Genomic DNA, 25,323 nt, shown 5'->3' on the forward strand with positions numbered 1-25,323 from the left:
GAAAACTGAAACTGAAGTGTCCTGCCTATAATATTTCCCATTCTGTCACTGCGCCGACTGGCTCATACACAATAGTGCTCATTCTCACCAACTAGATGAAACAAGGGCAGAAAGCTGCTTTATTGTGATGCACAGTTTGGTGTTGATTGTGATCATATTTAGACTTGATGCCGGTGAGAAACATCCGCTCCTTACAATCGTAGGTATACAGCTGTGCCAAGAATGATAGCACCTGGGGTGCCAGAAGCATTTGCCTTATAGAGTTCTAAATATTTTCAAAGGTCATGGCAGTTTTACTGTTGGCTGTCTGGTCATACAATGGAACTAGGCTCGTGCATGATATAGCAACATTATAAGTGAAACAGTTCCAGCCTACAGTGAACCGGTCTGGCGATTGGTCAACAGCATGGGGCGTTCTGTGACGGAAACTTGCAAGTAGGTATGCTCTTCATCATCTTACTCAGAAGAGAACCAGGTTACTGTGCTTTGCTTTTCCTCACCACTACTAGAGAGTAGGCTATATATATACTTGTATTATGGTTACCCTAAAACAATCGTGATTCCTCTCGCTTTCACAAATGCACGGTTTACGTTCCCCTCTTTGTGCTGCTGTTCACCCATTGGCTGCAGACAAAACCCAGAGTGCCTGGCCCGAAACAAGTTTCATTAGTTTTTAGTACTAAATGGGCACTGCTTTTGCGCCACCTCCCCCCCCCCCCTCCCCTGAACGAGATTATCGGCAAGTTGCAGCATACTATAGCAGTGGTCAGATGAAGGCCGGCTCCACAGTGCAATGTCGAAATCCTTGAGAACTCAAAGCCCATACTAGTACTCCAGCACCGGCCGTGTCACTGCCATTCGAACCGTGACTGTGTTCCAGATGACAGTATGAATGAGTAGCAGTATTTGTTGTTTTGCTAGTGCATTCCCACGGGGTACCCTAGTTTGCTCTGCAATCTCCTTTCTCTGATTGCCACATTGTACTTATCATTTTCTTGTTCTTTCCACCTGGCGATGATTGGGGCGTGAGAATGTCCGTCACAGCTGGAACGGTTCCGGGTTTGTCACAGATATGACCTGGTTGACATGCACTGTGTGCGCTTAACCCTCGGTGAACACTGTTCCAACGATGGATGTGCACAGAGGTCAACCCTGTTGCAAGTACTCTTTTAAAAGCCGTTCGCAAACTTGATCATTCTCAAAAGTCAGATCTCTATTCCATCTCATCTGGAACGTAGGAATTCTTCTGCAGCCGACCCGAGGTGCTCAAGGTAAGCGGTAACGTTGGTTTTCTCATTGATGTACCGGAGAGATGTCTTACAATGTGGAAGGAAAGAGATGGAGTGAAAGATAACTCGGATAGCGAGAGCTAGTAAGACCGAACGTTTACGAAATAACAGAGTAGGATGAAGATGAGTTCCGAACACCAAGAGGAATCCGGGCGAGTTATGTTACCCCTCGACTATTTTCCTTTAGCGCTAAAGTGTAATTTACTGGCTGCTGTAATGAATCATCATTTAGAGTGGCGTGTTTCTAAAAAGGGATCATCATCATGCCGTTACATTGTAGTCATAAACCGCGCCTTTTCTCACTGCAAATGTGCACCAATATCAAAAATTCTTTAAACAAAACGACGAGAAGACAACAATCTTAGAGTCGCAGTAAGAAAAACCAGTTGGATGGACAGGTGACTATTATAATAAACGGTCAATCGATGCATGAAATGTGCAATAACAAAATGGAAAGATAATTCAGTAGTGAAGATAACAATGGATAAAGATCCGAAAACGTTGTCGTTCAACACTCGAAACTTACAGTGACTTATAGTCCATAAACATTGACAATCAGGTTTTGCCTGTATGAAGAATGAAGATAAGGGAAAAAGACTCGGTTAGAGAGTCAATTATTAATTTATAGTAAACGAAAACGACCAATTTACGCTATTATGTCCACTAACACCACAAGTTACTTGGCAATCCAAGCACTTCAGAACTGCCTACGCACGGGTGACCGTCGAGGCAGCTGATGAGAACACAGTCGGTGACAAAGGGTTCTGGCCGGATGCTCTTTCGCACACGGTTAGGCCCTGGCGTTTTGCCGCGGACAGTTTTGACACCAGCAATGCCAACCAGGCAAACAACGTCCTCTCCTCAGGCTCAGCATGATGGCGCGACCACAGCTGAATCCACTGGCTCGGCCCTACTTCCCCCCTTGCCAGGGTAAACTGACCTTGCTTTCCGTAAATTGCCGCTCAATCGTTAACAAATCTGCCGAACTGTCTGTCATTGCTGATTTCAACAAACCTGATGTCATCTGTCTAAATGAAACATGGCTAAATCCAAGCATAGCGCTCACCATCTCCGGTTATACCACATTTCGTCGCGACCGACCACCTCATGATAACAAATCCGGTACGGCAACCAGAGGATATGGTGGAGTTGCGATTCTTGTCCGGCAAAATCGCTTCCGAAGAGTCCAAGTTCGCGACGACCTTGCTCGTCCGACCTGTGAATCCGTATGGGTTGAGCTTCACCCAATCTTAGGCTCCCCGACACCCATCCTCGTCTGCTGTACCTACCGTCCGCCCTCAGTCAAAACCACGGAAATAGACCACTTCTGTGATATGCTAGCTAGTGCTTTGGTAACCGTTCCCATGTCATCGTACCATGTCATAATGGCTTGGGACTTCAACAGTAAGCACAAACGGTGGTGCCCATCGGATTTAACGTGTCCTGCTGGGGCGGCACTTTTTCGCACCCTTACCTGCTTCGGTTTGGATCAGCTGGTGCAGAGTCCAACGCACACAACATCTTCCGGAACACAGTCATGTCTAGACCTTGTCTTCACGAACCAACCCCTGCTGGCGACGGACGTTCACACAGCTTGCGCTCTTGGCTCCTCGGACCATCTCATGGTTTCATGCCAGTTCGCCGTCTCATTGCCCTCGGATCCAGACCTGCCACTTCCTTCTCGCAAACCGTTCCCATATCGCTTCCGTCGAGTTCCCTCTCAGTGCTGGGACTCTATGAACGCTGATTTCTCCTGCCACGACTGGTCGTTTCTGCAACCAGAAGGCTCTCCAACTGTTGACGCCGCAGTAGATCACTTTGCAGCCGTCCTTGAACGAGGGTTCCAACAGCACCTCTCTAACTTTGCTATCGGCTACAACAACCGGAAACATTCCAACCCAACATCCTCGACATCTAGTCCCCCATGGGTGACACGGTCCCTCGTATCTGAAGTGAAGCGCAAGCGTGATCTTTTCAGCATCTACAAGAAATTCCCAACGCCGGTTAACCGGGAGGCTGACCGAGTTCAACGCAACTTCGTCAAGCATCTTTCTCGTACCTCACACCGCTCCTTTCTAAACTCTCTTTCTGCAACACTCTCCTCCCCCGATCGCCCATCACTCCACCAATTCATTCGCAACCAGTGCCGCGGGACCTCCCGCGCGCCAATCCAGTACCTGACGGACTCCCATGGCAACCGCCAGCACGATGTGAAGGCGATTGCAGACACGCTGAACAAGCAGTTTGTTTCATCCGGCATTCCGGAAGATCCGAATTGGGTCATTCCATCGCTGTCCCCAGCCCCTGAACTTAGCGCACCACTCACACGCGTCGTTACCACGACTGCTACCGTCTGTAAGCACCTCAAACTCCTGAAGAATTGTAAGTCCCCTGGCGAAGATGGCATACCCAATGAGGTTCTCAAATGGCTTGCGCCATCTCTGTCCTATCCCTTGTGCCTGCTCTTTAACATGTCATATCGTACAGGAGTATTTCCGTCCGTCTGGAAATCTGCTGTTATCGTCCCGATCTATAAGAAAGGCCAACGCTCTCAGGCTGGCAACTACAGACCAATCTCTCTCCTTCCCGCTGTGTCCAAGGTCTGTGAACGTATTTTCTTTGAGTCTCTGTACTGCCACGTCACCCCAGCGCTTTCACCATCTCAATCCGGTTTCTGCCGTGGAGACTCCACAACTTTCCAACTAACACGTCTAGTACAAGACATCTACACCCAGCGGAACCTCAGGCGGCATGTTGGCATCGTGTTCTTTGACCTAGCGAAAGCTTTCGACACCGTCTGGCATCGTGGTCTGCTTGCAAAGCTAGAGTCCGTCTTCTTGGTACACGGTCCAGCCCTGCAATGGCTCTCATCCTATCTTTCCTGCCGCCACCAGACTGTCAGACTGTCAGACTGTCTACCTCCCTATCAGACCCATTACTAGTCGTGTCTGGGGTACCCCAGGGTCCATACTTGGGCCGCTCCTATTTCTACTGTACGTTAATGACTTGCCAGCCCTTGTACCAAATGTAAGTCTTTTTGCTGACGACACTGCTCTGATGTGCTCCGACAGCTCGGCAGACAACCTCACGGCCTCCATGCAGTCCGGGGTCAACGCTACAGTAACATGGATGGAAACCTGGAAACTGAAGCCTAACCTTGCCAAAACCGAGGCCATGTTCTTCTCTCCCTCGCCCCCCACTCAACTTCTGTATTTTCCTGATCTAAATAGTACACCTATTAAAGTTGTTAACGAGCACAAGCACCTGGGCGTTATTCTCGACCGCCAACTCTCCTGGTCTCCACAAGTCCAGTCTGTGTGCAAGCGTGCGAGTGCGTCCTTAGGTATGCTACAACCCCACTGCCAACACTTGAATGATAACTGCAGAAAATTGTTCTTTAAGTCGTACATTTTGCCTATATTTGACTATTGCGATATAGCTTGGTGCGGGTTGTCTCAGACTTTACTCCACAGACTGGAGGTACATCAACGCTTGCTTCTGAAAATTCTGTTTCGAAAAGACCAAACATTTGCCTCCCTTTGTCTTTATAAACTTGCTTCCACGCACCCTCTTCTTGCCCGACATCAGCAGCATCTTTGTATCCTTGTGCAAAAAATCTTCCTAGCCCAAGTCCCGAAACATATTGCCAAGTACAACTGGTTCGTTACCACTAGACCAACACGCAATGCCTTATCACTGCCCCGAGCTAGTTCCTCTCTGTTTTTGAAATCCCCTTTCTTCTCAGCATACTCCCTTTGGTCTAACCTGCCTACTAGCATTAAGACATGCCAGGATATCAGGAAATTCACAGTCCAGCTTTCCACACTGTCTCATCCGAAGTGATCCCATGTATTATTAATGTGCCTCCCTTTCTTTTTCTCTCCCTATCTCCTTTCCCTCTCTGACAGCGTCTTTCTTTTTTTTTCCCTTTTAGCTTGCCGTGGTTGGCTATCACCTGACCTCTCATGTTTATTGGCAGTCTTCGGACGGGCCAGGAGATGTTGAATAAATAAATAAAAATAAACAATCAGCTCAGGCGATATCATTGCACAAACGTGATCGACCGTAGAGTCTACTGACGGTCTACAACTAACTGGCGATCAGATCTAGTACGTCATTGGTGCGCACTCCAACATTCTTCCAACTTGGACTGTTGTAAGTGATATGAAAACATAGGATGGTAAGGTGAGCGCAACCAAAACAAGCACAAGCTGAAAATCTCAGCCATGAAGGACGTTGGCGGATGTTACTCGCACGACCATTAGACAATACGGTCAAACCAAGATTCAAGGACTCACAGCAACATACCACACCTTGCGTGGCTCCGAATATGAAAAGATCAAATGAAGGAGAAGCTAATTGAAATTGAACGATGAAAAATCGAACGCCTCAGTTAAACAGTACCGTACTTCGAATATGACAATTTGGACAATAGGCAGCAGTAACAAGCAGCAGTTTCACAAGGCCAGGGTTTCGCCGTACAGATAAGGAGGGCTCATCAGGTGCGCAGGGATAGCCTAGGATAGAGAACCAATTTTTTAAGTAAAGAAAAAGGACCAAGGAATTACTTCTGTCAGCTACTTTTTCTTTCGTAATATTCTAATTTCCGTCCTTTCTTTTTTAAATTCGGTCTTTCCATTCGCCTTCATATCATTGGGCATAGTTCCCGTTTATTGTGCGAATTAAAATAAACCAACCAACCAACCAACGACAAGTTATGCTAGTTACTTGACCGTATTGTCTGATGGTCTTGCCAGTATAGGCGTCGACATTCATGAACATCCGCCAACGTCATTAACGGCTGAGACTTTCACCTTCTCCTTGTCTTGGTTGCGCTGACCTTCCTCTGCTGTGTTTTCATAAACCTTAGAACCTTCTGAGTTGGATGGCTGTTGGAGTGAGCACCATACACGTTCTAGAGCTAGTAGCCAGTTAGTTGTAGAACGCCAGTGCTGTCGGTCAGTTTTGTGCAATGTTATCGCATGAGCTGATTGTCAAGTAACGGGTAGTTCTTGGTTCTTTTTCTTTACTATAAGGGAACTCGGAAATTATAGTACATAGAAGAGAGCTTGTTAGGGCATAGAAAATTTTTGTGTGAAGGTTTCGGAACAATTGGAAAAGTCGTTAAGGAGTAAAGGATTTCGACCAGGTTTCTGGCCTTTCCCTAGTTTAGACTTTGCCCATGAAGCCAGTAGCGATTTTTCAAAATCCACGATATATCTTTGCCCTTTTGGCCTTGTTTTTAAGAATGCTTTCAGCTGACCATGACGTTATGGATTCAAATCGCAACCTATATTCTACTCAAACTTTTTTCTTCCCTATTTTGTTGAGTCAAGTCAAAGAAGTTGTATTTCTCGCCGGCTGAGCGCAGCGAGATAGGCAAGAAACGATTTCTCGCGAAACATATTCAGTTGCAAATATGGCATCTGGTGTGTTCTTTATTGTCGCTTCTTTTCCTGACTTCTTCAGTCAGTTTTGAGTTTCACCAGTGTCCCTGCCCTCCCACCCTTCATTTCTGTGTGTATTATCATTGCCTTTTATCACTGTTTGCAGTGACGTGCTTGCCATGCCTATATGATGCCTAATCGCCATTGGGGATACACACCCGGTTTTTTCCCTCACAACTGCGTCCATCGGCGCGAGGGTTTTTCCCTGCTGGCTCGGTCCAGAAAAATTAATCTGACGGTCCCAAGTGGATCTGCATCATGGCCTATTTCTGCTATCCACTGGCACGCCTATTCTATCTGAGACCCTCTGTTTTCAGTCCTTACTTCCCTACCTCACTCGTTATCCGGTTCACATCTGGCTGCGGCCAACTACCCTTCACATCTGGCTGTGGCAAACTACCCTTCACTTTGTGTGTTGTCGCTATTGCTGTCTATGTCTCTGTGTATGCCAGTATATGTGGAGCGAGAAGGAGACTGCCCCGCGTGGAAGCATGTAGTTGATCTGGAGTTGTTTTCCTAGGTCTGCAAATCACTCCTGTACGTATCGTCACTACAAAATTGATTTGTATCACTCCCTAGTATCAACTGTACCTATGCGTGTTGGAAGCACATTTTTGTACTAATTTTAGTTCCTTTTATCGTACATTTAATCATTCACTTTATAGAAACTACTTCGTTTATGAAGTTGGTTGCTCCAACGAGGAGCACACGCTTCTTGCCGAACTTGACACTTGACTGACTCACGACTGCCATCCGGAGCACACGAGGAGCAGGTCGCACCTTCCGCTCGGCAAACCTGAAAGAAAAAGAAACCGTGTGGTCCTCGTTGGAGCAACCAACTTCATGACTATTACCGCCGAAGTCGCAACTTCTAAGTTCGTACTTCGTTTAGTTGTGTTTAATGCAATCGGAGACAACCGCATACTTTGGCTAATCAAGAGATGCAGATGTGTGCCTTTGATGTCACACTATCGGACTGTACACTTTCTCATGACTTTTAAGGACTGTTCGTAAAAACTCGTAACCTTTGGTCTTTCCTTTTGTACATAATCTATTGCTAACTTTCATGCCGGAAATATTTCAGTATTCCTTGAAAGGTTTGTCCTAGATTTTGCACGTCAGACTGTTCAAAGTCTGGTTTAGTTGGCGGACTCTAGAGCATGACTTGTGCCTACATTAACCATAATACAACATATTTCACTGTTCTCATGCAATTCAGATCATACGTTATGGGACAGCTACGATGTCCTTTTCTGGTGGCTCTCGCTCTAACGGCAGCTTGGTTAGGAACAGATGCAACTATAGACCGCTATGCTAGTAAGTCTCAGTCAACTGTGGTCAGTGGAATTAATAATTGATATGCATTCACATGAAACCTGTTCTGAGCAATGATGTGTGCTTCAGCTGTTTGGCTCATCTCAGTCTTACTGAATGCTAGGGGTGAGAATCACCATACACACTAAGACAATCTGGACGCGATAACAAGTGACAAATTACAAATTCTTTGTTGCTATTTTCACGACAAAATACTGCTGACTTTTGGCTCACGTCTCTCTCTCTTCCGCCTCACTATGGTCATTTACACACGTCTCCTCCACGTCATCCTCGTCTTCCGTCTCATCTTCACACTCAGTATTAGTCACGGCCTCATCATCCGTCTGATGCTGAGTCTCATTGTACTCCTCATCACCTTATATCATGGTTCCATCCTCTCCACCAACGTCACAAGTCTCTCTCTCTCTATCTCTCTCTCTCTCTATCTCTCTCTCTCTCTCTCTCTTTCTCTCCCCGTAGCTCTCTCCCCTTTGAGATTCGCTTCCTTAGAATTGGGCACCTTTGCCCGTTTGGCCTTGCGACGTAAAATAAAAATCAACAACAACAAGTCGTCTCATCACTGCTCAGCCTCACTAGTGCTTGGTTCGCTGCTACTACACATCCATTTACACTGTCCACTTTGCGTGCGCCAAGCCCATTCTCTGCATATATTTCAAGTGAGAAGTTAGCAATGCTTCTTCTGGGACTCTGGGTAAGGACATTGGGTCCATTTGGTTTACTATTAATTTTGATTTTGCCGATGAGCTCCCTCTCTATCCAGATACAGTCTGCACCGTGAATCCCAGCACCGGGGGGATCACCGTCTCGGTAGTAACCAAAAGAAAAGAGGATGGCTCAGGCAGACGCAAGGTCAACTGCCGAGGTGAGGGCTTAGTGTCTCCCAGTAGCCCCTCCTCCATTCCAGGAAGATGCAGTAGTGTTAGAGTATGCTCCTCTGCTGTTTGCAAAAGACTCCTCTGAGTCAGGAAGTGGTGACCAGGTTGCTGATAGCTAACCCACCCCAGCCCCAGCCACCCACGATATCGCGGCGCCACAATTGGTAGCACAGGTGGTGGCACGGGAACAGGTGGCACTGCTGGCACAGCGTGTTTGTGTACTGCGCTAACTGGGTTCTTGAACGGCCCACCACGCTTTGCTTTGCTCTGGTTACTTGTGTTTATACGAACAAAGGCACATGTTGATACGTGTGTTCAGGTGTTGAACAGTCCTAATAACGTACTGGGCAGCACAATTACGGCACTCAAAGAGAAAAAACAATTGGCTTGAAAGTTCGAAATAGAGGCTTGAGAGTTGAAAGTTATAACTATACAGTTATTTAAAGTTCTTTTCGTATACGTTACCCTCAGTTCCGATATTATTCACTGAAGAGCCGAACGCGAAAATCGATTTCGGAAAGTATAATTCTTAACATTCCTTAACTCGTTGTCTTGCCATGTTTGCAGCTACTATATTCTTCATTGCACTTGTAAAGTTAAGTAAGATTACCCTTTTCGCCGCTAAGGCCGTATATTTACGTCCTTGAGAATGGCGCGGGTTCACGAAGGACGAATATTTATGTCTTGTGTGTACATCACGTACTGATGAAACATTTCACAATTTGCGTATGTTCAGAAACTAGACCATGGTTTGAACAGACAGACGTACAGAAGGTAGGACCAGGCTGACAAGGAGTACTGAGACATTCCACGGCAGTCCTGGTTTACTTGGTGGACTCAAACGCATAACTTGTGCCCCACAGATTTCCTTCTTTAACTTTAATATTTTCCTTGGCTCACCATTTGAGTACATAATGTCATAAGATTAGATTCACACAGCTGGCTTCTTGTTTTATTATTAACGTATTTAACTCGGATGGTGAGCCAATTAAGTTATGGTGAAAAAGAAGGAAAAATATTACGAGTTATGACTAACTGTCCACCAACGTAACCAGATCATATACAGTCAGCGAGTGCGACAAAATGGCACAAAACTGACAAAGGAGTACTGAGACATTCGGCGACCTGACACCTAGCTCCAACACTTCTCCAAGGCGCAAACCAACAACCGTCCAACTTGGAAGGCTCAGGGTCGGAAAGGACCAAGCTGACTGTATAAGATCTGGTTACGTTGCTGCACATTTAGTCACAAGTTATCATAACTCGTAACATGTTGTCCTCCTTTTTCACCGTATTAAAATTATTATTAACTTTTATTTTAGTAGGGTGTTTTAAAAGCATCATCCAAAGGAAAATAGTTTGCGCATTTGTTGAAAATTTCAACAATTTATAGCCAACTTTATTTGGAGAGATATGTTGATTTCAGAGGGCGCAAAATCCACAATCTACATATGCTGAGAAGAATCGGTACTTTGAGACAAAATGATAATGCCTTTTTTTAGGTATCAGAAGGAGAGTCGATTCCAAAGGATAGAAGCAGACACCCTGTTTAGGGAAAGAGAAAAGGATCTTTTTTTAAACATACATGTACATTTTCTTCAGAATTCCGAAACTCCATTGCAGCGTACTTCTTGCACTGGGTAAAACAGCCATTCCGGCAACAGGCTCTCAGCTGCACCAAATAGATAAATAAATAACTTTGCCAATATTTCGCCCATTGGGCATCATCAGGGCATTGAGGAAGGGGAGGCAAAAACACGAAATATAAAGACGAATAATGCAGGCAGATGAATGTTCTAGAACTAACACATCGTGGTGACACAATTGACAAGGCCAGCAAACTACACTATCATCACTTGTAAGGTGACCTAAACAGAAAGAAAGAAGAGAAAACTGAAACATACGAACAGACACAATTTGGCAAGAAGGCAAGAGAACTAACACTAACACTAAACCCTGTTTACTTTAGAAATTCTCGTGCCCACGCGTCTTGCAGAGCCGAATATGGAACCCTGGAGTTGGATCTATTTCAATTGGATTCGCGATCCCGTAACATTACCAAAAGTGAATGCGGAGGAATGTACTTGAATCTTTTTGAGAGGTCAGTTTGATAGTTAAATTTAGCGGATTACTATTGTTGTTCACGCTCTTTGTCCTTTTTCGCTGTGTAGTTCACTTCAACTGTAATACCCCAGAGGGCCTCTACTACATCAGCTCCAGCAAGTGGATAGGAAAATCGGCTAGAGATGTTAACTCAACTTGTGCTTCGGGTTATGGATATCATATACTGCAAGCTTCAGAAGCAAATTCAACATGTTTCCGCGATTACTTGGCTCACATTGACTATATGCTTGATGCCAGCGTTACCGTCTACACCGAATCAAATGGAAACATATCTTGCTACCGGTCGAGGGGTCCATGCCCGGACTCAGGGCCTATCATTGTGTGCAGCAATAAGCTCGCTGATGCTAGCAATGGTAGGACTAGCTTAAGCGCCTCCATTTTATTCATTCTTATGTTCCGCAATTCCCAAATGGCATTTCTGTTTACTTAACAGCCCGACTTAACAGCTGGGGATTATTGCCAGCTAAGATACCAAATCATACTTTTCCCGATACTTGAGGAGTGTGCCAGGGTAAATACCCCCTCTTTTCCATGCTTCTTCTACTAGAGTGGCCTTAAGCACACTCATATTGTTTTTATGACTTCTTCTGAAGGCAGTTTCCAGAAGAAATCACACAAAAAGAAGGTGGAAACCTAAAAACGCTGGAGATCGCGCTTCATACCAACTACTGATATAATACTTGACGGGCTGGCGACTGTCTGGAGCACACAGGAAGAGTGAGTCAACCCCGCAAACCAGCAAGAAAGCACCACACCCTTCTCAATTCACAGTATGCCAGGGAATTCACCCCTATCTGTTGAGCTTGAGTAGGCTGAGGAGGATTGTGCCTGGAGAGCACCACATATAAGCCAGAGCACGCTAAAATATGACCACAGACGAAAAATTCGATTTTCATTTTTTTGGTTCAAAAATGATCAAACACAGCTAATGTTCACTGTCCGAAAGTTTTGGATTGATCTGACATGTCTAAGTGTTGCTACAATGGTAATATATGCAGCACTGTTGAAATAGTGAAATTCTATGTACAGCAATAGGATTGTCACTTTTGCACACAGTTGATATGTCCCTTAGTTCATCTTTTCCAGGTCAGCTCCTCTGTCCAGGTTCTTATAGCATGAGCTAACAGGTACTCAGCCACATCCAAAATTTCTATGGCAGCTGAGCTGGGTGTCCGAAATACCTCCTGTTTGGAGCACCACTGGAGAACTGCCAGCGAAAACACGGTCAACATCTGTAGACGGACGAAGAAGTTGACACTCTACGTCCTCTCCATCACACTCCACCTGTACTTTCAGATATACGATATACACTGCTGCACACATCTTCCTCAACATACTCGACGTCGCACTCATATTCCCCACACCAAAGCCCATCTGCACACGGTTTTCTCCGCTCGCCAGAGAGCACTGCTTTCGCTGCCTACTGTTCGTGCGAGCGATGTTCCGCATAAGGGTACTCAAATTATCGTTTTGAGCAAGTTAAGGGAGCAGCAGAGTCCATTGATTGTTTTTGCAATTGCAACAATACTGGCATTGTCCCGGATATATGCAGCGATGTCCATTCTGGCCAAATCATCCGCCGACTCACCGCCCAAGTCAGTGTCGATGCCAATCGCTTGCCAGATTGTCATCAGATTAGAATTCCTCGTAACTGCAGATCGTGGGACTACCTCATCAATTCTTTTACGCTCGATGAAAGTGTAGCCCTCAAATGACTCGTCGCGCGCTGTAGCCTTCATCGTCTTCCTTCTGTTTCCGACCCGAGTCCTCAAAATAGTTGATCCTGCGCATGAAGTGCGAGGATGTCGCCTTCTTCCGCTCCACAGTACATTACTACTACTAGGCTCTTCCGTCGATACATCGATGAGGATCAGTTTTAGGCGACTCAGCGCAACATAGAATACAAACTCAAACAAATAAACTTACTTGAAACAAAGAAATGCATCCGGAACAGTCTAGTCGACCGAGGAGAACAACAACAGCGACTCGCGTTGAACTGCACTTCGTATTTTTTGGCGCGGAATTGAAATCGTGATTTTCTCGACTTTTCCAAAAAAGCTGTGGTCATGTTTTAGCGCGCTCTGGCTCAATTATATTCATGTAGTGCCCTCCATGAAAAAACATCACCAGGGATAGAAACCTATAAAAGGTGCTCCGTTTCCAGAGCGACAACCACCTCGGGAGCACCAGGGCCTAGGGAGCGGCGTGAGTCAGTGTCGCTCTTGGAGTTGTGGGCATCAGGTCAGTTATGCGCGTGACATTTCGTTGGGAGACATTTTGAGATGGTCAATTCATTGGATGACATTTCTCGATTGTGCTGTTTCACAGCTTGATTTTTTTGGCCGCATAACACATTCGGCTGGGGTCACTGGGGAAGTCGTGAGCTGCGGTGAGCTTACCATCTTCCGCCGCTTTGAAGCGCACAGGGCGCAGAGCCCGAAATACAGCCGACTATGTTCCACCCAAAGCAGTTAATCTGGGCACAGTGGTTAGAGTCCAGCGGATAATGCTCCAAAAATGTTCGTATAAAGCTAATCATAATGCTCCAAAAACTGCCTTATAATGCTGATTATAATGCTTCAGCAAGGGATATAATGCTCTTGGTTTGGTACAAAAATGGAAGAAAGTCTGCACATTGTCAAACTTCCAGGAAATTATGCATATCGTCAATCTGCATTTGAAGTTGCCACCTCATCTCTCACGAGCTCCACTACTTCTTAGCACTATAAGACATGATCGCTTCTCCATTGATTGCTCTCCATTCCAACTTTGATGCAGGGTTGTAGCAGAATAGTCGGTGTATCAAATCCCTCCCCTAATTATCCATGTAGTGAGAGATGAAACCATTATTGCAGGTAGTCATTCATTGTTGGGATGAAGTTAATCTTGGCAAATAGTATTCCTGCTTGCAGACAAGCTGTCACTGCGTCCACTCTGTGAATAATGTCTTCATCTGAAACACCATACGTGAGGCCAGATCCGATCTCAGATGGAGAGCCCTCCCATTTGCGGAAATCCTGAGAACACGTGGTCAGACGTTATTTTGCCACTCTAAATCCTTTGCTTGTGCTCTCATCTTCTCATTGACATGGTGTGTAGACGTATGGCTTGCCACAATACTCTTCCTTTCTGATAGCATTTGGCTGTAGGCCTGGCATTACAACCGTCCACAACTAACTGTACGCAATTCATCAGGAAAGTAAGACAGGCGCTGCTGAGCAATCGACTTGGTACTGAGTCCATGAGAAATTCTAGTTCTTTTCGAGCCTCCTGAGCTGGACTCGGCAAAGGAAGTTCTTTTGGAACGAGCTCTTTCTGATTCTAGCCGCTCCTTCATCGGAAGTTCATCCTGGTCCAAATTTAGCACTGCATCATTGTCTACTTCAGTAAAGCTAGAGATGCTATCGCCAGAGCCTCTGGCACAACTAGAAAACTCTTCTTCGTCTGTTTGATATTCACTTCGCGTACGTCTCCTCCGTAGCTCTCCATTATTCTAAAAGTAACAGAAACCTCGTAAATAATTTCTCCGGATTTGTGTAACTTGAACTGCCTAGGCATCGGTTGGACATGCTTCACAAATGGCTTGTATACATTTACCTGACCACATTGCTACAATCATAACGTTTTTATGTAGCAATAGTTATGTAGCGTTAGTGCTAAAGGTGTTACGTGTCTACACAATCACAAAGTCATGCGCCGGTACGAGGTACAATGCATAGTGCTCAAATGCACGGAATGAGCGGAGCGTAGTACGCAAGAGGTAGACAAAAGTAGTAAAATAGGGCTGTGTCGTTGTTACTCAGAGTTTCATGGCAAAAACCAATCATCAGACAACATCTCATGATCATGATTGTAGCCGATTGCTGCCAAAAACCTAGGATTTCCCGATATTATCCACTATGACACTCGTTATGCCGCTCAAACCTCACATAATGCTCGTTTTGTTCCATTTTTATTTTATTCCCGTAGCTATGCAGAAGACGTTACTTCAGTTACGTCTGGCGCTAGCCAGGGTCCACACAGCTTTAATTTGGTGTTTGTTTGTTTGTTTGTTTGTGTCACGGCTGGAGCTATCCCGTATCTGTCCCGTATCTGTGACTACAAAGGCTCTACAGGATTGTACATAACAGCTGTCCACAATATTTGCAGGCTCCTGTATCTGTCCCGTACCGTACCAATATTCGTCGTATTATGTATACGACTCCCTGATGTAGAGGGAGATTTTGAAAGAAATAGGGAGACGAGGAGGAAATTAAATTAGAATAGACGCCGAATAGGTGATAGGATAAACATAAACATACTTTGGAAGAGAGATCCCGTCGTCTCCAAAATAAGCGTGAACGAGCGATTCAGCGCCGGTCACAGGAAACGTCGGAAGAGATATCCCGTCGACTCCAGAACGCCCGTGATCGGCAGAGTCCGCCGGTCCCAGGCAACGTCAGGACAGACATCCCGTTGAGTCCAGAACGCCCGTGATCGGCAGGGTCTAAGCCGGTCCCAGTAAACGTCAGGACAGACATCCCGTCGACGCGCAGAAAAACTAAATCTGCAGTCTCTTTTGCCGTCAGACAGGATACGTATTTTAGGACACTGTAAAGTTATGTAATGTCCAAATTTCGACGTGAGCAGCAGGTCACTCGCGTTGATTTTTCGACGTGCGAGCCTAATAACGCGAGCTGAACTTTCGCGTGGCAGACATCCCGTCGACGCGCAGAAAAACTAAATCTGCAGCCTCTTTTGCCGTCGGACAGGATAAGTATTTAGGACACTGTAAAGTTATGTAATGTGCTCCACAGGCAACCATGCATTCGGCGTCGTCATTGGCTCAACAGGTCAATGTACATGTATTACTACAAAAAGGCCAGAAAATCCGATTACTGTATTAAAATCAACTAATTTTCGCTGGCGATTTAATTTCTCTGATTTCGCCACTTGGTACATGGTACCAACCGGCCAAAGTAAATCGCAGGCCAAAGTTTGTCATATAGGCAAATGATGCATGATTGAGCAATGGATGCATGTGAGAGCAAAATACGGATCGATTTCAAATTTGACGTGAAATTGCGCGTCACGTCGGAAATAACGTGCATCTTAACCTCTCTAATAGAGAGGTTTCTATTTCTCATCGGCCAAAATTTGTTGATTTACAGTATAAGGAGATAAAAAGAAAAGAAGGAGCAAACCAAAAGTAGATGATTATTAGAGAAATAACAATCCGCAATAAATTCTGCAAATAGTTTTGTCTAACTCATAATATTCGAACCGATTGAAACGTTTTTGCAATACAGTGATGTGGCCAATCAGCGGAAAAAGACATTTCCATCAGTTCTTAGAACATTTACGATGAGCTAGGCAAAAAAGCATAAAAGTATTTGAAGTTTTTGGGGACGGTTGGCGGTTTTCGTGCTCTGAGGATCAGCCTCAGCGGCACTCCTACAGCATCCCTTAAGCAGTGACCAAACCTTTGTGTACCTTACGATGTCACTTGATGAGAATCTAGACCTAGCCCTGGTGGGATTCAAGGACCTAATTGACCTGGGCGAGCGGAAATCAGTAGACCAACCCTCAAGCCTTTCTCGCCCGGAACTCGTCAAAGAACTCCGGAAGATGGGCGTGGGACTGCTGCCGCAGCCAGCAAGTCCAAACGGTACGTTGGAACAATTGTCTAGCCTTGTATCATGTGTTTCAACCTTGTCCAAGGAGATTGTTATGTCGAGGGAAGATAGAGACAGCACAATGTTGGCCCTGAAATTGGAAATCCAAGAGCTGGGGCGTGAAGTAGTAGAGCTTATCCCATGGTACGGTACTATAGGCCTGTTTCAGCCAATCAGCAGCCTTGCTGACCGGGAAATAATAGCCAATACAATCCCGCGCGGGATGATATTCATTATTAACTGGGTTCACCTTTACCGTACCTACTACGGTGCACCCTGTATTGGCATGCCCCCACCCCTCACGATTCGATGCAATGCATCGCCACTGGAGTCCTTTGGATCAGAACCCAGCGACAAAATGCACAACACAGAACCGTGAGAGGGTGGGAGCATGCCAATGCAGAGTGCACCGTCGGTACAGTAAAAGTGAACGGAGAGAACTTACCTCCGCGACTACGTCCAAAACCAGATTCCACACAAACAAACAACGAACTCCAATCACTATTCAACTCAACACTACGACACAAAGGAGACCTTCGAAGTGCATCTGTTCTCATTCACTCTTTGTAAACTCAAAAACTACACAAAGTATCAACATCCGAGTGAAAATTACTAATTGCAAGGAGAGATACCGTAACAACTCGAAAAGTACAAGACGTGAAAGTGAGAGGAAAAATCTTGTACAGAATATTCAACAGTGTGAAAGAAGAGGTCAGCAATCCATGTATGATGTAGATAAGATATGGATGCAAGATGCGACCCGCAGTGATTTTCATGACATTGTATCCAGTACAATTACCACAAGACAATCTAAAACGTAGATGCTGCTACACATCCAGTATGCCTATAATATAACCTCCAGATCAACGTTCTTCTGATTGCATAGTGTCCGAGAGTGATACAACGAAATGCACTTTACTCACTGGTGCCAATGTCCGACGATATGTACAATGTGGTTACTGCCTGCACGGACAGTGTTCAGCAAGGATCCCAAACCGTTGAAAGTTCCACGCCGATCCAATGACAAGGAAGTCAGCACCAGCATCCACAATAATGACGTTGTATCTCGTCGTGACTTGAAGTATGGCCCTTACTTTGAACCAAATGACTATGTATCATAACAGTGCAATCTTCGTCAATTCTCTAGTCCAACTACTAAAATGCAACTTGTCTCCCGAGCTCCATCGCTCTCAAACCTTGACTGGATTGAAAAGAAAGGCAGCATCTTGTTTTTGGTATAGCTGTACCTTGGTTATTGTATTCAGAACGCAGTTGCGTCGATCTCCAAAATGCGTAGATGTACCTGGGATAAGTAGGATATTGACCCGGGTACTCGGGTGTTACCGTACCCTCATATCATCCCTCCTGCTACGCAGTCGGGATGATATTCGGGAGGTAACACCCTCGTACTTGGGTAATATCCTATACTTCGTCAACAGAAGTGTTCCATCCCTGACCCCTTACCACACACCGTACCCACGTACACATCCCAACAAAACGTGGCCATGGGACCTCCAGCTGCGAAGTCCTACAGTAATACCGTACGCACCCAGCATGCTGCAACACCACAAGGTACAAGTCCAAGTAGTACCCAGACCCAGCCTGCCCAACAAAGCCCAATGTGTGCTGCATGCACCAGTGATACTTGTAGTTGTACAGTCCACGCAGCCGACACACAATGCTGTGAAGCAGGGGTCACTGGCATATGTAGTACAGAGCCAACACAGAACACGTGGAAAGAGGTGAACCATAGACGAAAAGGACGGCAGGACAAATTCACGGACAGCGTATCCAAAGCTCTGCGGGCTACTATAACCTCTCGGTACGTGAAGGAATCACCTAACACGGAACCTGCTGATCCGTGCATCCTGACAGGGGTGGTGCCCATCAACAAACTGGTGCTCTACGTTGGAAGCATCAACAGCGGTTGCAACGCTCACTCCATCAGAGACTGGTGCGAAGCGAGGGACGTGGAGGTATTAAATTGCTCCGTCATGGAGTCCAAATACCTTGGCACATCGTATGCCAGAGTCACTAGATATCCTTAGCTAAAAAAACGCTAACGTAAACGCAAACCTTTCCGTACTTCGGATCGTTCAAGCTGACTTTTCCCTTAGCACAAAGTACGTTATAGTTGAGACGAAATAGTCGTGACAACCATGGCGATATGAATTTTCGTTGAAACAGATGCGGGAAATTCAAAATTTTGAACCAGGGATTAGTTTGCTGTCGTTCCGAAAGAATACCTTGGCGAGGTATTTTACTCTGGAATAGCAAAAGCACGGCGAACATGAGTTTTCGCTGTTCCCAGGTCCTTGGAAACCCTTTCCTAAACGCAGCACCGAAGACTGTAAGGGTTCTCCAGCTCCAGCACGTCTGGGAGAGGCCGATGAATTTCTTCCTCAGGAGTGCCGTGGAACTGGTCCTTTGTTTCCCAGATGGGATAGAGGGAGAAAGGCACGAAGCAGAGGACGCAGAAATTGTCAACTGAAAGGCAAAACTCGCCAAAAAGCTAATAAATGTCACAAGAGGAAGCAATCTCGACTCTCGATCTCATCTCGATCTGCACGACGTGCTTTTTATCTCCCGCTAGTTAAAAACAATGCGAGTTTTTGCATTTTTTGCAGAATTTCCATAACGAACGTCGGCCCGTTATTTTGAGCTCTGTAACGTTTTTCCGTTATCCGATAACGTCTTTTGTCACGGCTGGGAGTGAGTACCGTAAAAGTTAGCGTTATCGTACTTTTGCTTAGGCCGCGCTCACACTGCGACCATGAGCACGCGTCCATGCGTCAGCAAAACGCAGAAACGTGGGAGTCGTGCTCACACTACGCCTCGTACACGCGTAGACGTGAAGTTGTCACACAAACTTTACGAATTGCAGTTCGTATCCAAAAGAGTTCGTGCGTTTCCTAATAAAGTTGTGGCCCGTTTTGGATGTAATTTTTCGCATGTTGCATGTTGGAGGAAGTGCCTCGTGGCTCCTGGCTCGTATTCTTGAAGTCGACGAAAATAATTCATACAATCAGGTAGGTTTGGACTCTTGAGGGACTGCCGCTGACATCCAAGCGCTTTCGCTTTCCTGACCTCGTGGTCAGAGCAAGTGCCAGTGCAGTGGAAATTCCGGTAGTGGTTTCTTTCGTCTGTTGCCGAGATGAGAACTGTATTTTCCGGTGATATGTAACTGAAATGTCTTGAGGTATGGCATTCCATCATCGCAGAAAAGTAGAGAAAGATGATTTCCGAAACCGAAAAGCAAGACCAAGCTGCCATCGTATTGAACGAGTACACTGTAAAAATTGGTCACTGACCCAATCACAACGAAGCAACTACAAAAACAAAAACAAAATCGACATCGTCCAAAAAGGGCAAAGAATGCATATATGGCGGTGCGTGCGTGCAGGACCACAACCACAAAATTTTAAAAATGTCGAGGTGACATCGACAACCGCGCCGATTTTCATGAATCAACACACAGGAATTTGAGAAATTGAACATACTTCAGGCCAGGTTGTACACAAATACGCTTCACGTCTACGATCATGTTGCCGCCAAGTCGTGGCACCCCCCTCCGGAGGTCGCGGTCACGATTTGAAACGTGGCCGCGACGTTTTGGTCAAGTTCATGCCGTTGCCATGCAACTTGGCCGCATGGCCGCATGGACGCTGGTTTTGGTCGCAGTGTGAGCGCGCCCTAAGGATGTCCACTGTGGCTGCAGAACATGAAGAGCGTGTACTAGACAGAGCCTTCTGGCCCGAAGCCATCAGCCACTCAGTACGCAAGTGGCGTTTTGCGGACAGCCCCAAAGTGACGAAGCCAGCTTCCAATGCGTAACCTTTATCCCTCCTCTTCCACTTCAACCCCTGCGCCTCTCAACGCTCTTGCCCCACCTTTCTTCCCCCATTCTGTACATGCTGCTACTCACCGACTTACAAACTGTGTCCTTAATGCTCGCTCCATAGCAAACAAGTCTGGCGAACTCATTCAAATCTGTGAAGATCACACACCCAGCGTAGTATGCATCACAGAGACCTGGCTAACTCCCACACAAGCTTTCCACGTGCCACACTATGAATGCTTCCGTCGAGACCGACCTGTTTTAGAAAATAGACAGAACTGTGACCCACACAGGGGGTATGGAGGAGTTCTAATCTTAGTTCGTGAAGGTCTGTGCACTTCCATTGATCAGCTACCGGATTTTCAGCAACCGGGCTTGGAAGCGCTAGCACTTCGGCTTACACTCGCTGAACATAAGCTTGTCTCACCTTCTGACCTGCCAACAACCCACCTAACAGTAGCCTGTATCTACCGTGCTCCTTCCCCGTCGACGGATGACTTCTCGACTTTTCTCGACCGCCTCCAAATAACCCTGCAATCAACACAAAGGAAGCCCGAAGCCCTTGTGATATCAGGCGACTTCAACTGTAGGTATTCCGGCTGGTGCTCAACTGACCAAACGGATGCACAGGGTCTGAGTCTTGACAACCTCTTCTCATGCTATAATTTGACCCAATCGGTAACCTTTCCCATCCACCTCCGCTCGAATGGACTTGGCAGCTGTCTAGACCTTATCGCGAGCAACATCCCTAACCAACTCAACCACATTCAACACCTGGCTCCTCTTGGCGCATCAGACCATGCGTCCTGCCGGCTGAGGTCTCCTCCTCAAAGTCTTCCCCCACAGCAGCCAGCACCTGCCGTAGCCCACCATCTACACAAAAATACAATGTCCTGAGTGCCACGGATAACATGTGGAATGCCATGAATTTTTTTCTCGCAGCTGTACCCTGGTCTCAGGTCCTTGCCTCCCACTGCATCGACACGGCTGTCTCCGCATTCACTGACATCCTTGAAGGTTCCTTGGACCTATATATAGGAAGATCCTCACCTCCTCGTCGGAAATCACGCCACAAACCCTGCCCCTGGATGACTCCATCACTGAAAGCAGCTATTAAGGTCAAGAGCGATCTCTACAGCATCTACCGGAAATACCCATCCCTACAAATTTCAACAAATACAAACACCAACGTAACTATGTAAAATGCCTTTCCAGATCCTGCCATCGCTGCTACATCCGCAACCTCCGTGCCACGATATCTCCCACAAACCCTCGCCTCCCATCCCTCCCTGTGCTCATTCGTCAACTGCGAAATCCTACCAGCGCCCGGGTTATACCGTCGAAGATGGTGGGCCCCAATGGTCGAACAAGCACCTCTCCGGCATCCATTGGTAACTTATTGAACCGCCACTTCGTTAGTGCTGGCTTACAGGTTGACCCCGATGCTCCTATTCCCACTATTTCCTCTCTACCTCCACCAGCAACTACATTGCACTCCCTGATCATCACCTCATCGACTGTTCACAAGTATATTGCAAGACTGCCTCTGAACAAATCCCCCGGAGCTGATAGGATCACCAATGAGATCCTCAGGAAACTGAGCTACTCAATTGCCCGCCCACTCTCCATTCTTTTTAACCTTTCCCTCTCCTCCGGCACATTCCCGTCACGATGGAAGTCAGCCACTGTCATTCCAGTGTACAAAAATAAAGGCGACAAGAACAACCCGTCTAATTACCGACCAATCTCCCTCCTGTCCTGCGTCTCCAAACTGCTAGAGAGAATAGTGTACGACCGCTTGTACGACCATATCTCCCCTCTTCTTCACCCCGCACAATCTGGCTTCCGTCGTAAGGACAACACATCCCTGCAATTATCCCGCATAATCCAAGACCTCTGCTCCCTAAAAGACCAGAGGCAGGTCTCCTGCATCTGTTTCTTCGACCTCTCCAAGGCCTTCGACACCGTGTGGCACAAGGGCCTGATCGCCAAACTTCGTGCCCATGGTGTCTCCGGCTCCCTACTCGCCTGGATAACTAGCTACCTCTTGGACCGAAATCAGTGCGTCACAGTAAATGGAACCTTATCTGACCCCGAGTCTGTGACATCCGGAGTGCCCCAGGGCTCCATTTTAGGTCCCCTGCTCTTCCTCACATACGTTAATGACCTCCCCTATTCAATTCCCAATATTTCTTGGTTTGCAGATGATACCACTGTCCTTGCTTCCTCCCCATCTCACGCCACCCTGTACCCCAAAGTTCAGACCTGTATCAACGACATTGTTCACTGGATGAGCACTTGGTACCTTAAGCTTAATGTGACCAAAACCGAGCTCCTCCTGTTTCCCCCTCCCACAGATCCAGTGCCCATCTTCCACTTTCCCGATGATCCCGGTCACCCTATCTCTGTAGCGCCCCACCATAAACACCTTTGCATTGTCATAGATTCCGCCCTCTCCTGGTCTCACCATGCTGATCATGTGTCGTCCAAAGTATGCCGATCTGTCGGCATAATGTCAAGTCACTTGTCCCATTTGCCCAAAAATTGCCGGATTAATTTTTTGTAAATCATACATTCTTCCCCTTTTCACGTACGGCTTCCCTGCCTGGTCCACCATTAACAAAACCCACATAGGTAAATTAGAAGTTCTCCATCGCCGTATACTGCGAATCATATTCCGTACTGATCGTTATACCTCAAATCTAGACTTGTATGCTGCTGCATCCACTACCACTCTGCAACATTACCTTGATGCTTCCAAGTGCACCCTGGCGCATTCAATTTTCCTTGACCAGCACCCTGCTCATTTACAGTCCCTTAATTGGTTCAATTCCGGTGGCACCACCCGAAGCTGCGTTCGTCTCCCCCTAGCTAGGTCTACCCTATTCGTAAATTCCCCTTTCTTTTCCTCCTACTCCACGTGGCTCCACCTGCCTCCCAGTGTTAGACAAGCTCCAGATATGCCCAAATTCCGTACCCTCGTCAGACAGCACTTCAGTATCTCCCAGTAAACAAAGTTACAGTCACCACTTCCGCTGCATAGCTCGCTGAGCATCCCATTGCTGTGTAAGTTGCTAATCCCTTCCCACTTTGTGTACGTGCTCTTAATTTTCTTTTTTTCTCTTCTTCCGTGGTTGGTCTCACCCTCTCCTCAATTCAATTGGCTGTCTTGACATGCCACGAGGTGCAGAAATATATAAATAAATAAATGCATACTGGAAAATAGGTAATAGATACGAGCGATAAAACATAGAACGGCATGTATTTGGCAAATGAGAACGATGAGGATATAGTATGCCGAGAACACTACTAGTTTTCTTGCAAATATAGTCTACATGAGGAGCCCATGTTAGACAGTCGTCAATAATTATACCAAGGTGTTTATGTTCATGGACAATTTCTATGGTCGATGAGCTGCCAGGACATGATAAAGACACATTACAGAACTGATCACTAGCACCGCTACAGAAGAACATCACTTTGGTCTTACTAGTGTTCGGTCTCAGTTTCCAAGTCGACATCCAAGAAATGGTGGAGTTTATCTTTTTCTGGAGGTCATTGACTAGCAATTGCTTGCAACTACTTGAAGCGGAAACTGTGGTGTCATCGGCGAACAGTGAAACATTAGGGACAGACATCGGTAGATCATTGACGTAGACTAAAAAGAATAGTGGCCCTAGGATTGACCCCTGTGGCACACCAGAATTAATTGCCTGGGGAGACGAGAGGGTGTTGCCGACGCGTACAGCCTGTAACCTGGCAGTTAGGTAGCTTTCAAAAAAACAAAGCAGGTTGCCACCAATGCCATAGGCACCCAACTTGGCAATCAGGCCTCTATGCCAAACAGTATCAAAGGCTTTCGCCAGGTCAAAGAAGCACATGCCAGTATGTTCTTTCAAATGTCGGGACTGCATGATGTTTTGGATTAGGTGGACTAGGTGCAGAGCTGTGGAGTCCCCTCGCCGGAAACCAGACTGCATGGTATGCAAGTACGGGGACAAGTGTCGATATAGCTGATCGTACACAATGCGCTCAAACAGCTTTGAAATACAGCACAGTAGGGAGATGGGTCTGTAGTTCGTTGCATCCGACCGGCAGCCTTTGCGCTTATAAATTGGGACCACTAATGCGTATTTCCATGCGGAGGGAAAGATTCCAGATGACAGAGAGATGTTAAAGAGCAGCGATAACGGATATGCTAGGGTGTCTTGGAGGTGTTTCAGGATTTCGTTTGGTATACCAACGTAACCAGGAGACTTCTTATTGGGGAGACTGCGTATGTATCTGGTTACAGTACGGGATGAAATCGTCAGCGATGTAAACGTTGACTCTACAGGTATTTGGTGGATAGAAGGAAATAACCATTCAGGTCTATCCTTAACGCAGAAGCTGGTAAACTGCTCATTCAGAGCATCCGCAATATCAAGAGGCGCAGTGGCGGAACTTTGGTCAGACCGTGTGATTGCTGTTGGACTAGAGCCCAATGACGATGCTGATTTACGTAGAGTTCTTATAAATGAGTGAAGTGATGGACGCTGGCTGTCGGTGAGAGAAGTAGTAATGGACTGGATGTATTCTTTATGGGCTACACGTGATAACGTTTTTGCTATATTCCGCTGACGTTTGTACTGTGTTGCATTGGACGGGGTAGGGTATTTTTTTATAGATGCTGTAGAGGTCATGCTTTCTCTTAATGCCTGCCCTGAGCACTGGTATCATCCATGGTGGATCCTGGCGTGAAGGGCGGCTTCGGTTTCCGGT

General features: G+C 46.4%; 1 long non-coding RNA gene across 1 annotated transcript in view; it reads left to right on the plus strand.

Moving 5' to 3' along the window:
* The first annotated feature begins 1,199 nt into the window (after nt 1-1,199).
* LOC135819847 (uncharacterized) overlaps nt 1,200-25,323 on the plus strand; it is an 81,538-nt gene continuing 57,414 nt past the window's right edge. The window contains exons 1-3 of the long non-coding RNA XR_010553995.1: nt 1,200-1,271; nt 7,956-8,053; nt 11,118-11,423. This is a non-coding gene — a long non-coding RNA (uncharacterized LOC135819847). The remainder of the gene's footprint in view (nt 1,272-7,955; nt 8,054-11,117; nt 11,424-25,323) is intronic.

The sequence above is a fragment of the Sycon ciliatum genome, chromosome 6 (assembly GCF_964019385.1).
Source record: "Sycon ciliatum chromosome 6, ocSycCili1.1, whole genome shotgun sequence".
NCBI classification, from domain to species: domain Eukaryota; kingdom Metazoa; phylum Porifera; class Calcarea; order Leucosolenida; family Sycettidae; genus Sycon; species Sycon ciliatum.